This window comes from Molossus molossus, unplaced genomic scaffold, assembly GCF_014108415.1.
Source record: "Molossus molossus isolate mMolMol1 unplaced genomic scaffold, mMolMol1.p scaffold_m16_p_2, whole genome shotgun sequence".
Lineage (NCBI taxonomy): Eukaryota > Metazoa > Chordata > Mammalia > Chiroptera > Molossidae > Molossus > Molossus molossus.
This window is the reverse complement of record NW_023425355.1, coordinates 47902472-47915663: the sequence shown is the minus strand read 5'-3', so window position 1 is coordinate 47915663 and position 13192 is coordinate 47902472. Positions and strand designations below refer to the sequence as shown.

Here is a 13192-nt window from a genome sequence, read left to right as displayed (position 1 = left end):
CGACATGGAGGGACCTGGAAATTATTATCCTAAGTGAAAGAAGCCAAGCACAAAAAGACAAATACTACATGATCTCACTTATATACGGAATATAATGAACATAACAGTCTGAGGAATACAGTAGACCCAGACACATGGAAGTAGGGCACAGACTGACATCCCTCAGAAGAGGGGATGGGGGGTTGGGGGGGGTGGGAAAAGATAAACCACAGAACTTATATGCATGTATGCATGACCAATGGACATGGACAACTAAGCCGTGGATGGGGCGGAGGTGGGGTGGGGTGGGGGTTGCCAATGGGGTAAAAAGGTAAAATATCTGTAACAAAAAAAATAAATAAAAATGCATAAAAAAAAAGTTAAAAAAATAATACAAAAAAATAAATCATTGTAATATTCTTAAAAATTTTATTTTTGTTACAGATGTTTCTCTTTTTTACCGCATTGGCACCCTCCTCCTCATCCCCCCCGCCTCGTCCCCGGTTTTGTTGTCCATGTCCATTGGTTCAGCATACATGCATATAAGTTCTGTGGTTTATCTCTTCCCACCCCCACCACCCCTCTTCTGAGGGTTGTCAGTCTGTACCGTACTTCCATGTCTCTGGGTCTACCATAATCTTCAGACTGTAATGTTCATTATATTCCGTATATAAGTGAGATCATGTGGTATTTGTCTTTTTGTGCTTGGCTTGTTTCACTTAGGATAATACTTGCCAGGTCCCTCCATGTCGCCTCAAAGGATAAGAGATCTTTCTTTCTTACCGCTGCATAGTACTCCATTGTGTATATGTACCACAGCTTTTTGATCCATTCATCTACTAATGGACACTTGGGCTGTTTCCAGATCTTAGCTATTGTAAATAGTGCTGCTGTGAACATGGAGGTACTTATATTCTTTCTGATTGGTGTTTCTGGTTTCTTAGGGTATATTCCTAAAAGCGGGATCACTGGGTCAAATGGAAGTTCAATTTTTAATTTTTTGAGGTAACACCATATTGTTTTCCATAGTGACTGCACCAGTCTGCATTCCCACTAGCAGTGTACTAGAGTCCCCTTTTCTCCACACCCTTGCCAACACTTGTTGTTTGATGAGTTGTTGATGGTGGCCATTCTGACAGGTGTGAGGTGATACCTCATTGTTGTTTTAATTTGCATCTCTCTAATGATTAGTGATGTTGAGCATTTCTTCATATCTCCTGGCCATTTGGATGTCCTGTTTAGAGAGGTGTCTATTCAGCTCCTCTGCCCATTTTTGAATTGGGTTCTTTGTGTTCCTTTTGTTGAGTTGTATGAGAACTCTATATGTATTGGAAATTAACCCCTTATCTGATACATCATTGGCAATCATGCTCTCCCATACAGTGGGTTGCTTTTCCATTTTGATGATTGTATCTTTTGCTGTGTAGAAGCTTTTTACTTTGATGTAGTCCCATGTGTTCATTTTTTCCTTTGTTTCTGTTGCCTTAGGTGATGTATCAGTGAAAATTTTGCTGCGTATGATGTCTGAAATTTTGATGCCAACATTTTCTTTTAGAATTTTTATAGATTCACAGGTCACATTTAAGTCTTTTATCCATTTTGACTTTATTCTTGTGTAGGGTGTAAGTTGATGGTCTAGTTTCATTTTTTTGCATGTAGCTATCCAATTTTCCCAACACCATTTATAAAAGAGGCTGTCTTTACTCCACTGTATGTTCTTGCCACCTTTGTCAAATATTAATTGAGCATATTTCCTTGGGTCCATTTCTGGGTTTTCAGTTCTGTTCCACTGGTCTATATGCCTGTTCTTGTGCCAGTACCAGGCTGTTTTGATTACAGTCACTTTGTAGTATAACCTGATATCTGGTATTTTGGTCCCGGCTACTTTGTCCTTCTTTTTCAAAATTACTGTGGCTATTCGGGGACTTTTTTAGTTCCATATGAACTTTTGAGCTATTTGTTCTAGTTCTGTGAAATATGTCGTTGGTAGTTTGATGGGGATTGCATTGAATATATAGATCGCTTTGGGTAGTATGGACATTTTAATGATGTTAATTCTCCCAATCCATGAACAGGGTATGTGCTTCCACTTTTTCATATCTCCTTTATTTCTTTTTTTAATGTCCTGTAGTTTTCTGTGAATAGTTCCTTTACTTCTTTGGTTAAATTTATTCCTAGGTATCTTAATTTTTTTTTTTTGCTGCAATGGTAAATGGGATTGTTTTCTTAGTTTCTCTTTCTGTGAGTTCACCATTGGTGTATACGAATGTCATTGATTTCTTCACGTTAATTTTGTATCCTGTTATTTTGCCAAATGCTTTTGTTAAGTCTAGTAGATTTTTGATGGAGTCTTTAGGGTTTTCTATGTATAATATCCTGTCATCTGCAAATAATGACAGTTTCACTTCCTCCTTTCCAATTTGGATCCCTTTTATTTTTTCTTCCTGTATGATTGCTGTGGCTGAGACTTCCAATACTATGTTAGATAAGAGTGGTGAACATGGACATTCCTGTCTTATTCCTGTACTTAAGGGAAATGTTTTTAGTTTCCGCCCATTGAGTATGATGTTGGTTGTAGGTCTTTCATATATGGCCTTTACTATGTTGAGATATGATCCCTCTATTCCCACATTGCTGAGCGTTTTTATCAAAAATTGGTGCTGGATTGTGTCGAATGCCTTTTCAGCGTCTATTGATATGATCATGTGGTTTATATTCTTCATTTTGTTTATGTGGTGTATCACATTTATTGATTTGTGTATATTGTACCAGCCTTGCATCACTGGGATAAATGTCACTTGGTCATGGTGAATAATTTTTTTCATGTATTGCTGGATCCGATTTGCTAATGTTTTGTTCAGGATTTTGTTATATCTTCCAACAGGAATATATAACCTTGATGAACATATATGCACCCAATATAGGAGCACCAAAATATATTAAAAATCTTGTGGATGATTTCAAAGAAGAAATCAACAGCAATACAATCATAGTTGGGGACTTCAACATCCCATTGACACCACTGGATAGATCCTCTAGACAAAAAACTAGCAAGGAAACAGAGACTCTAAATAAAGCACTAGACCAAATGGATTTAATAGATATGTACAGAGAATTACACACCAAAACTACAGATTTCACATTCTTCTCAAGTGCACATGAGACATTCTCAAAGATAGACCACATGATAGGACCCAAACTAAATCTACAATTTCAAGAAGATTGAAATCATATCAAGCTTCTGCTCAGATCACAATGGCATGAAACTAGAAATCAATTGCAACAAGAACATGCAAAGTCATTTGAACACATGGAGGATAAATAGCATGTTATTGAACAATGAATGGGTTTCTGAGAAAATCAAGGAAGAAATTAAAAACTTCCTGGAAACTAATGAAAATGAACACACAGCAACACAAAATCTATGGGATGCAGCAAAAGCAGTTCTGAGAGGGAAGTTCATAGCACTACAGGTCTACCTCAAGAAACAAAAAAAATTTCTAATTGACTGTCTAACCTCACAACTTAAAGAATTAGAAAGCAAACAAACAAACAAACCCAGAGTAAGTAGAAGGAAGGAAATAGTTAAGATCAGAGCAGAAATAAATGACATAGAGACCAAAAAAATAATTCAAAGGATCAATGAAACAAAGAGCTGTTTTTTTTCGAAAAGATAAACAAGATTGATGGACCCTTAGATAGACCCACCAAGAAACAAAGAGAGAGAACCCAAATACACAAAATCAGAAATGAAAGAGGAGAAGTAACAACTGACACCACAGAAATACAAAAGATCATTAACAGCTACTATGAACAACTATATGGGAACAAAGTCGACAATCTAAGCAAAATGGACAAATTTCTAGAAAACACACAGTCTCCCAAAACTGGACCAGGAAGAGATAGAAAACTTGAACAAAACAATAACAACAGAAGAAATTGAAGATGTAATCACACCTCCCAGTAAACAAAAGTCCAGGTGTGGATGGCTTCATGGGGGAGTTTTAGCAAACATTCAAAGAGGCACTAACACCCATTCTCCTCAAACTATTTAAAAAAATCCATGAAGAAGTAAGACTTCCAAACTCATGTTATGAAGCCAGCATAATTCTGATTCCAAAACCAGAAAAAGACACTTCAAAGAAAGAAAACTACAGGCCAATATTCCTAATGAACAAAATCACTGTGATTTTTTTAAACTTTGATACCAAAATTGTCTTATATTAGGCCAGTGGGTGCTCCATTAAAGTTGACTCCTGAGGCGTTTTGATATGACCACAGTACTTGCTGATAGCTTCCTTGATTTCCAGCACAAGAAGGCATTCTAGGTAGGTTTCAGAATCAGCCATTTCTCTAAGGAATCCTGGTTTTATATATTGGGGAATGACTTTCACACATTACAATTTGTGTGCCAGGATGCTCATTGCTATTAGTTGGTCATTGCTTCTAGGACTTTTCTGTGTCCACAGCTAGGAAAAACCTTTTTTGTTAAGAAAGAAAATATGGCCCTGGCCGGTTTGGCTCAGCGGTTAGAGCGTCGGCCTGCGGTCCGGAGAGACCCAGGTTCAGTTCCCGCTAAGGGCACGTACTTAGGTTGCAGTTTGTCCCCGGCCCTGGTTGGTTGTGTGGGTGGCAGCCACTCGATGTGTCCCTTTCACGTCGATGTTTCTCTCTCTCTCGGTCTCCCTCCCACTCTATCTGTACAAAAAATGGAAAATTGTCCTCGAGTGAGGATAAAAAAAAGAAAGAAAATATGAGGTTATAATGATATTTCCAATTTAAATTTAAGATTATAGGGTTTTTATTTAACATTGAATTGATATTTATTTCTCCTTTCTTTTATTTTGAACATCTAGTTATTTATTTATTCAATTTATTGGGGTGATGTTAGTTAATGAAAGTATATAGGTTTCATGTGTACAATTCTATGATACATTGTCTGCATATTGCAATGTGTGCTTACCACCCAAAGTCCAATCTCCTTCCATCACCATATATTTGACTTCCTTTACCCTTCACTATCTCCCCTTTCTTTCCCTCTGGTAACCACCATACTGTTGTCTGTATCTGAGTTTTTATTTGTTTGTTTTCTTATTTATTCATTTGTTGCTTTCGGTTTTATATCCCACATATGAGTGAAATCATATTGTTCTTGACTTTTTTATTTTATTTTATTTTTGTTACAGATGTTTCTCCTTTTTTACCCCATTGACACCCTCCTCCCCAGCCCCCACCGCCCCGTCCTTGGCTTTGTTGTCCATGTTCATTGGTTATGTGTACATGCATGTAAGTTCTGTGGTTTATCTCTTCCCACTCCCCCACCCCCTCTTCTGAGGGCTATCAGTCTATGCCCTACTTCCATGTTTCTGGGTATTCCTCAGACTGTTTTGTTCCTTATATTCCGTATATAAGTGAGATCATGTGGTATTTGTCTTTTTCTGCTTGGCTTATTTCACTTAGGGTAATACTTTCCAGGTCACTTCATGTCGTCTCAAAGGATAAGAGATCTTTCTTTCTTACAGCTGCATTGTACTCCTGAAACACCAATCAGGAAATATATATGTACTCCCATGTTCTTGACTTTTTATGTCTGACTTATTTCACTTACCATGATATTCTCAATGTCCTTCCATGTTGTCACAAATGACAATTTCATCCTTTCTTATGGATGAGCAGTATTCCATTGTACATATGTACCACATATTCTTTATCCAATAATCTAGCAAAGGGCAACTTCAGTTGTTTTCATGTCTTGGCTGCAATGAACATAGGGGTGCATCTATCGTTTCACATAAATGTTTTTAAATTTTTTAGATAGATACCCAGAAGAGGGATTATTGAGTCATATGGTAACTCTATTCTTAATTTTTTGAGGAGCCTCCATACTGTTTTCCATAGTGCCTGTATCAGTTTGCATTCCCACCAGCAGTGAGTGAAAGTTTCTTTTTCTCCACAACCACTCTAACAGTTACTATTTCTTGTAGATAATAGCCATTCTAACAGGTGGTATCTCATTGTACTTTTGATTTGCATTTTCATAATAGCTAGTAAAGTTGAGCATCTGTTTTTAAAAGTAGGTTTATAATTTATTTTATTTTTGCTTGAATAAGAACAAAATAAAAGTAAACAGGAGGATGTCTTGGTGAATTAATCACGGGGTTCCTCCAAGTCTGTGTTGGTGTTCTCTCACTTTTGCTCGGATAGCTCTTTGATGGCTTCTATTTCTGAAGGACTAAACTTGGGGTTAGCATCACAGTACCATAATCAGATTCTTCATCAAGTCTGAAGGGCTGAACTTCATCTCCGAGTATCTCATCCTTTTTCTTGTCCAATCCTTTCACTATGGGCCTTGGCTTTACTCCATGGCTCAGAGGCTGGGCCACAGAAGGGATGTAAGAAGGAATATGAGTGCTCATGTCCTGCTCCACTTCTCGAGGCAGCAGCAGTAAATCCTTGCTCATTTGGGGCATAATCTCTTCATCCATGTCCAAATGTTCTGTTTCTAGGAAATTATCTACCTTCATCTTTCCTTCTTGATTTAGATCACCTTGAATGGAACTGCCAACTTTTTGGCCTTCATCCAGCACTATCTGCTCTTCTGCACACTGTGATAAAGCATGAAGAAAGATGGCTTATTTACAAGATGGTGATTAGTTGGTTCATTTTCATGAGTAAATTATATTGAAGTAAATATGTTTTCTGAAGAATTGGTTCCAAATGCACCTCTTTTGGTCACATTATCCTCTTTTGAAAGATGAGTAAAATTGCTCAGAAATTCTTCATATGTTTGCTCATGACAATTAACAAACTTATCCAAGACTTCTTCAATTATTTGATCTCCATCCATGATTTCCAGTTCTGAAAATTGGTGAGGCATTCCTATTCATGAGGCCACTTTATTTTATTACAGTGGTCTGGAACTGAAACCATGATATCTCCAAGGTATGTCTATATATGACATTCAGGAAAAGGCAAATTGATAAATAGTAGACTGTGTTTCTGTTGTGTGCTAGTAAGGAAACAGTTAAATCTTAAGGGTACACTCTGGTGAATATCTCCCTCAACAATCTGCTATTTTGGAGCAATCAGGAAAACATTGGCAACATTAATCAGTAGGTTTTCATGCTTCAGAGTACAGTGGTTTTCTTCCATTCCCTAGTTTTCTACTTTGGTTCCCATCGAGTTATTTTACACTTTTGACATCCTCATTCAGAGAAACATCCTAGGAGTCTTCACTCCTTGAGCAACAAAAACTTGTTGAGCATCTTTTTATATATCTTATGGCCATTTTATGTCTCCTCGGGAGAAGTGTCTGCCCAAGTCCTCTGTCCATATTATAATGGGATTTTTAGTTTTTTATAGAATTACCTATAATATTATATTAATTACCTCTAATATTAGTTACCTATAAATTTCCCCAACAAAAATAATGATATTACCATTAACAATGAAACTACTGAATGCAGTTTGGAGTTTCTTTGAGGTTCTCTGTGCCCTGAGATTATATCCAATTAGGGACTTGCATTCTAAATCTTTGTTTTATTTTATTTTATTTATTTATTTATTTATTTATTTATTTATTTATTTATTTATTTTGGTACGTGCCCCTAGCTGGAACTGAACCCAGGACTTTCCGGTCCGCAGGCCAATGCTCCAACTGCTGAGCCAAACCAGCCAGGTCCTAAATTCTTTGTTTTAAAGTTAAGTTGAAATAATTATCTTCTCTGTATGGGTTTGTCCCCAATTTGGTAAAACATTAAGTTTATTTATATTAGTTTGCTTTCTACTTTTAAGTTTCTTTTTCTTTTTGATTACTTTTGTACCAGAGTCAAAGTATACAGTATAAAAAGGTATATTTAAAGAAGTCTCAAGGTCATCCCTTACTCTTCCACCCTGTAGGTAACTATCTTTATTGATTATTGTTTATATTTTCTCTTAAAAATATAAACATGTGTGTGTTTCCTTTAGAGTACGCTACTCAAAAGGTGGCATTATTACAAGCATTGCTTTCCCCCACCCCAATTCTGCCCCCTTCTTTTAATTTAACATGATACCACTAGAAATAGTCGTATGGGTACAACAGAGTTTTTAAAGTATAAATTTTATTGCAGTATAACATATAGAAAATTGCACAGATTGTAAGTGTGCAGGTTAACAAATGTTCACAAAATAAACACACCCATGTGGAACACAATGGGCACCCCAGGACAGAACACACCAGCACCCCAAATGCCTCCCTTATGTACCTTTCCAGGCACTATGCTGTATCTCAAATATTATCACTATTCTGACTTTTTAAAAATAGAATTTATTGGGGTGACATTGGCTAATAAAACCATACAGGTTTCAAATGTACAACTTTATAACACATCATTTACACACTACATTGTGCGCTCACCACACAAAGTCAAGTCTCCTTCTATCACCATTGATCCCTCCTTTGCCCTCTTCCACCTCCCCCCACCCCCCTTTCTCTCTGGCAAGCACCATACTGTTGTCTGTGTCTGTTTCTTTTTTTTAAACCCTTTACCTTTTTACCCAGCTCCCCAATCCTCTTCCGACAGCTGTCAGTCTGTTCTCTGTATCTATGAATCTATTTCTATTTTGTTTGTTAGTTTATTTCACTCATTAGATTCCACATAAAAGTGAAATCATATGGTATTTCTCTTTCTCTGACTGGCTTACTTCACTTAGCATAATACTCTCCAGGTCCATCTATACTGTCACAAACAGTAAGTTTTCCTTATTGTTATGGCCAAGCAGTATCAACTGTGTAAATGTACCACAGCTTTTTGTGTGTGTGCTGTGCAGATCTGTGTGTTTTTCAAAAAATTATCTTTATTGTTGAGAGTATTACAGTTGTCCTCCCTTTTTTCCTCATAGACCCCATGCACCCTTCTCCCATTCCACCCAGGCCTTCACTGCACGTACCAGTTTTTTTTTTTAATCTACTTATCTACTGATGGGCACTTGGGCTGCTTCCAAATCTTGCCTATTGTAAATTGTTTTATCCTTGCTTTCCCCCCCTAATAATAGATTCTGTTGATATATTATAACAGTATGTAGAAGTCTTTCTCATTCTTTTATTTTTAAAAAATAGCTGTATTGTACCCATTGTGTGGATGTACCATAGTTTATTCAAGCAGTCCCTGATTGATAGACATTTGACTTGTTGCCAGTCCTTTGCCACTACAGATACTGGTGCATTGAATGACCTTGTACATGTGCTATTTTGTCAGTGCATCATCCTTGTGATAACATTGACATAATTTTTAATGAGAGCATCAGTTGATCAAGACTGTTTCCATGTCCTAGTGTCTCATCAATAACAAGAGCTACTAGTCTAGTGTTGATGAATGCTATAAAAGGAAAAATTCTTAAATATAGCAGATATGTCCACAAATCACCTATAACTCACTGCCCCTCAACATTCCAAAAAGACATATATACTCCAGTCTCTGGATCGTTGCTTGCTCACAAACCACTAGCCCCAGAATAATTTCACTTCTCCACGAATTCTATTTTGAACATTTTCTATTTTTATGTCTTTGTTTCCTCTAACCTTTGAAAATATTTTAAAAGTTTTGTTTGTAATTTAAATATTCAATAGGTCTTTGAAACAATGCTTATCTTCCACCTGTAATTAGAGTATGCTCCTGCAAGATGGCAAAAGTATCTTCTTGGTTTTGTTCTCATGGGCAAACCCCAAAGCATGGGCAATTTGAGCAAGTTTTTCTGAACTTGTTTATCTGTAAATTGAATGGAATGGGTTGGGTGATTTCTAAATTCTCTGACTCCAACTCTTATGAGTCTAAATAATTTCCTAAATGATTTTAGTTTCCTTTAACTCCTTTTTATTTCTTTTTGTCAAGAGAGAAAAATATGCTACAGGCTTTTCCTAGGCTTTTACTACTCAGGAATTATCTCTAATTAAAAAGAAAAATTAGAAAAAAAAAAGCCATTTTCCTTGTTATTGTAACGAAAGAATAAAAATCCTCTTGCGTGTGTGTGTGTGTGTGTGTGTGTGTGTGTGTGTGTGTGTGTGTTTTGTAGCTGCTGGCTAAATATTTCTTAAATCAATGTTTCATTTGAAAATTTATTTCATTTAACAAATATTTATTGAAGGCCTTCTATGTGCCAGTCACCATTTGGTCATTATTGACTTTGCTCCTTTTCTTGTTTTGTTTTTAGTAGTAGTTTTAATTCAAAATCTGTTTCTTTTCTTTTCTTTTTTCCTTTTTTGGAACTTCTAATTATAAAAACATACAATTTTCAGAAACCAAACCTCTAAGTAACAAATTAAAACAGTTTTCTTGACTAAACTATAAGTCAGATTAATCATAGCCTTTAAGTAGGTGGTAAGTGATTTAGTGGTACTCATACATTTTGAGTTAATGAAACAATAATATTAAAAGAAATAATGGACTGACCTAGAGTTGCCATTTTTTTTTTTTTGTTTTGCTAAATGAGGATGTTAAAAAGACAATTGCCACCATAAAATAAGAACATTTCCGTGCCAAGAAAACAAGTGGAACAGAAATATTTATAAGAAACGTGTGATAAAAGCAATTTTTTAAAAAAATTGAATATAAATTTAGTCATGAAATATCCTCTTTCTTATCCTCTCTTGTATTCCCATTGTGCTAGATTACAAAATAATCATCAAATTCAATTGCAGTCTATACTTGGAGTTAATGTGTTTTAACAAAAGCATTATATTATTATTTTGTTGTTTTGTTTTGTTTCTTTTAATCTTTATTGTTGAATGTCTTACAGATGTTCCTCATTTTTCCCCCATTGACCCCCTCCTCCCCACTCCTGCCCACCTCCCGCCTTTTCCCACACTGTTGTCTGTGTCCATTGGTTATGCATATAAGTTCTTTGGTTTATTTCTTCCCACCCCCCAACCCCCTTCTCTTTGAGGTTTGTCAGTCTAGCAACCAATTTGTTCTTAATCCCTTCACCTTTTTCACTCCCCTCCCATCTGGCAACCAATAACATGTTCCCTGTATCTAAGAGAATGTTTCTGTTCTGCCTGTTCCATTGTCCATAGATATGTATTTATTGCCATTTTGTTTGTTCATATATTTTATTTTATTTTTTTTCAAAAAGACCCTTCAACATTTCATATAATAATGGTTTGGTGGTGATGAACTCCTTTAACTTTTTCTTGTCTGGGAAAGTCTTTATATGGCCATTGATTCTAAATGACAGCTTTGCAGGATAGAGTAATCTTGGTTGTAGGTTCTTGCTTTTCATCACTGTGAATATTTCTTGCCACTCCCTTCTTGCCTGCAAAGTTTCTTTTGAGAAATCAGCTGACAGTCTTATGGGAACTCCCTTGTGGGTAACTAACTGCTTTTCTCTTGCTGCTTTTAAGATTCTCTCTTTGCATTTTGATGACGTGGGCCTCTTGGGGTTCATTTTGTTTGGGACCCTCTGTGCTTCCTGGACTTGTATGTCTGTTTCCTTCACCAAGTTAGGGAAGTTTTCTGACACTATTGTTTCAAATAGGTTTTCGAATTCTTGTTCTCTCTCTTCTCCTTCTGGCACTCCCAAGATGCAAATGTTGAAGTTGTCCCAGAGGCTCCTTACACTATCCTCATTTTTTTTGGATTCTTTTTTCTTTTTGCTGTTCTGATTGGGTGTATTTTGCTTCCTTATATTACAAATTGATGGTTTGCTTTTGGCTTCACCTACTCTACTGTTGATTCCCTGTAAATTATCCTTTATTTAAATTAGTACCTTCTTCATTTCTGACTGTGCATCCTTCATTTCTGACTGGCCCTTTTTTATGCTCTTGAGGCCCTCACTAAGTTCGCTGAGGTTCTCACTAAGTTCATTGAGTATCCTTATAAGCAGTATTTTGAACTCAGCATCTATTAGGTGCCATATCTCCATTTTGCTTAGTTCTTTTCCTGGAGATTTTTTCTGTTCTTTCATTTGGGACCTGTTTCTTTGTCTCCTCATTTTGACTCCCTCCCTGTGTTTGTTTCTGTGTATTGCTTAATGAGAGGTATGGGGCTAGCTGAGACCAGGTGCTTCTTGTTTGAAAGGATTTAGGAAAACCTGAAGCAGGATCCCAGACAGGCCAATCCTATGGTAAATCAACTGGCAATTGCTTGGGTGGGCCTGAAAGTTGCGTGGGGCAGGGCCTCAGGGAAACACCAGGGTGGGACAACCAGTATGAGCCAGGTTGCTAGATTCCCAGACATGGCAGCTGTCTGCCACCCAGAGGAAGGGCTTAACAAAGACACAAAGGCCTCTGACAGCAAGATGTCCCGAAGAAAGCCCCCTCTTTAGCCCTTGCTCCAGTGCCAAACAGCTCAGTTCTTCCCTATATGTCTGTGACGCCCCTTGAGCTGCCTCTCCAAGCTTAGAATGAGAGAGTCCACTAAGTCCATGTGCAGGTCCTTTATGAGGAGCTGCCTGGGGCTCCAGCCACTTCAGCATCCCTGAGCCTCAGTTCCCACAGGTTTTTCCAGCCAGAATTTATGGGACTTCTCTTCCTGGCACAGGAACCCTGAGCAGGTTGCCTGGTGTGGGACGGGAGCCCTCAGTCCTCAGGGAGGACCTTCACAGCAGAGGTGTCCTCCTGATTTTTATCTACCACACTTGGGTGTGGGACCGACCTGTCCACCTCTGCCCCTCCTACCAGTCTAGATGTGGCTGCTTCTTTTTTTTTTCTGTATATGATCCCTTCAAATGCTGTTATATTTGTTTTGCTGCTATTTTTTAATTTTATTATTTTTTAAATTAATTTATTTATTTTTGTTACATATATTTCTACTTTTTCCCCCACTGATTCCCCCCTTCTTCTCCCTCCCCGCCCTGTCTTCAGCTTTGTTAAACATGCCCATTGTTCATGCATACATGCATATAAGTTCTACGGTTTATCTCTCCCCAACCACCAGCTCTTCTGGGAATTATCAGTCTGTATCCCACTTCCACATCTCTGGGACTATCCCATTCCTCAGACAGTTAAGTTCATTATATTCCCCAAAATGTGAGATCATATAATATTTGTCTTTCTCTGTTTCGCTTGCTCCACTTAGGATGATACTTTCCAGGTCCCTCCATGTAGTCTCAAAGGATAAGAGATGTTTCTTTCTTACAGGTGCATAGTACTCCATTGTATATATGTACCACTGCTTTTTTTATCCATTTGTCTACTGATGGACATTTGGGCTGTTTCCAAATCTTAGATATTGTA

The 13192-nt window shown here is 37.2% G+C and overlaps 1 pseudogene; it reads right to left on the bottom strand.

Annotated features, from left to right (window-relative positions):
• Positions 1-6126: 6126 nt before the first annotated feature.
• LOC118636642 lies at positions 6127-6856 on the bottom strand (annotated as a pseudogene).
• Positions 6857-13192: the final 6336 nt, after the last annotated feature.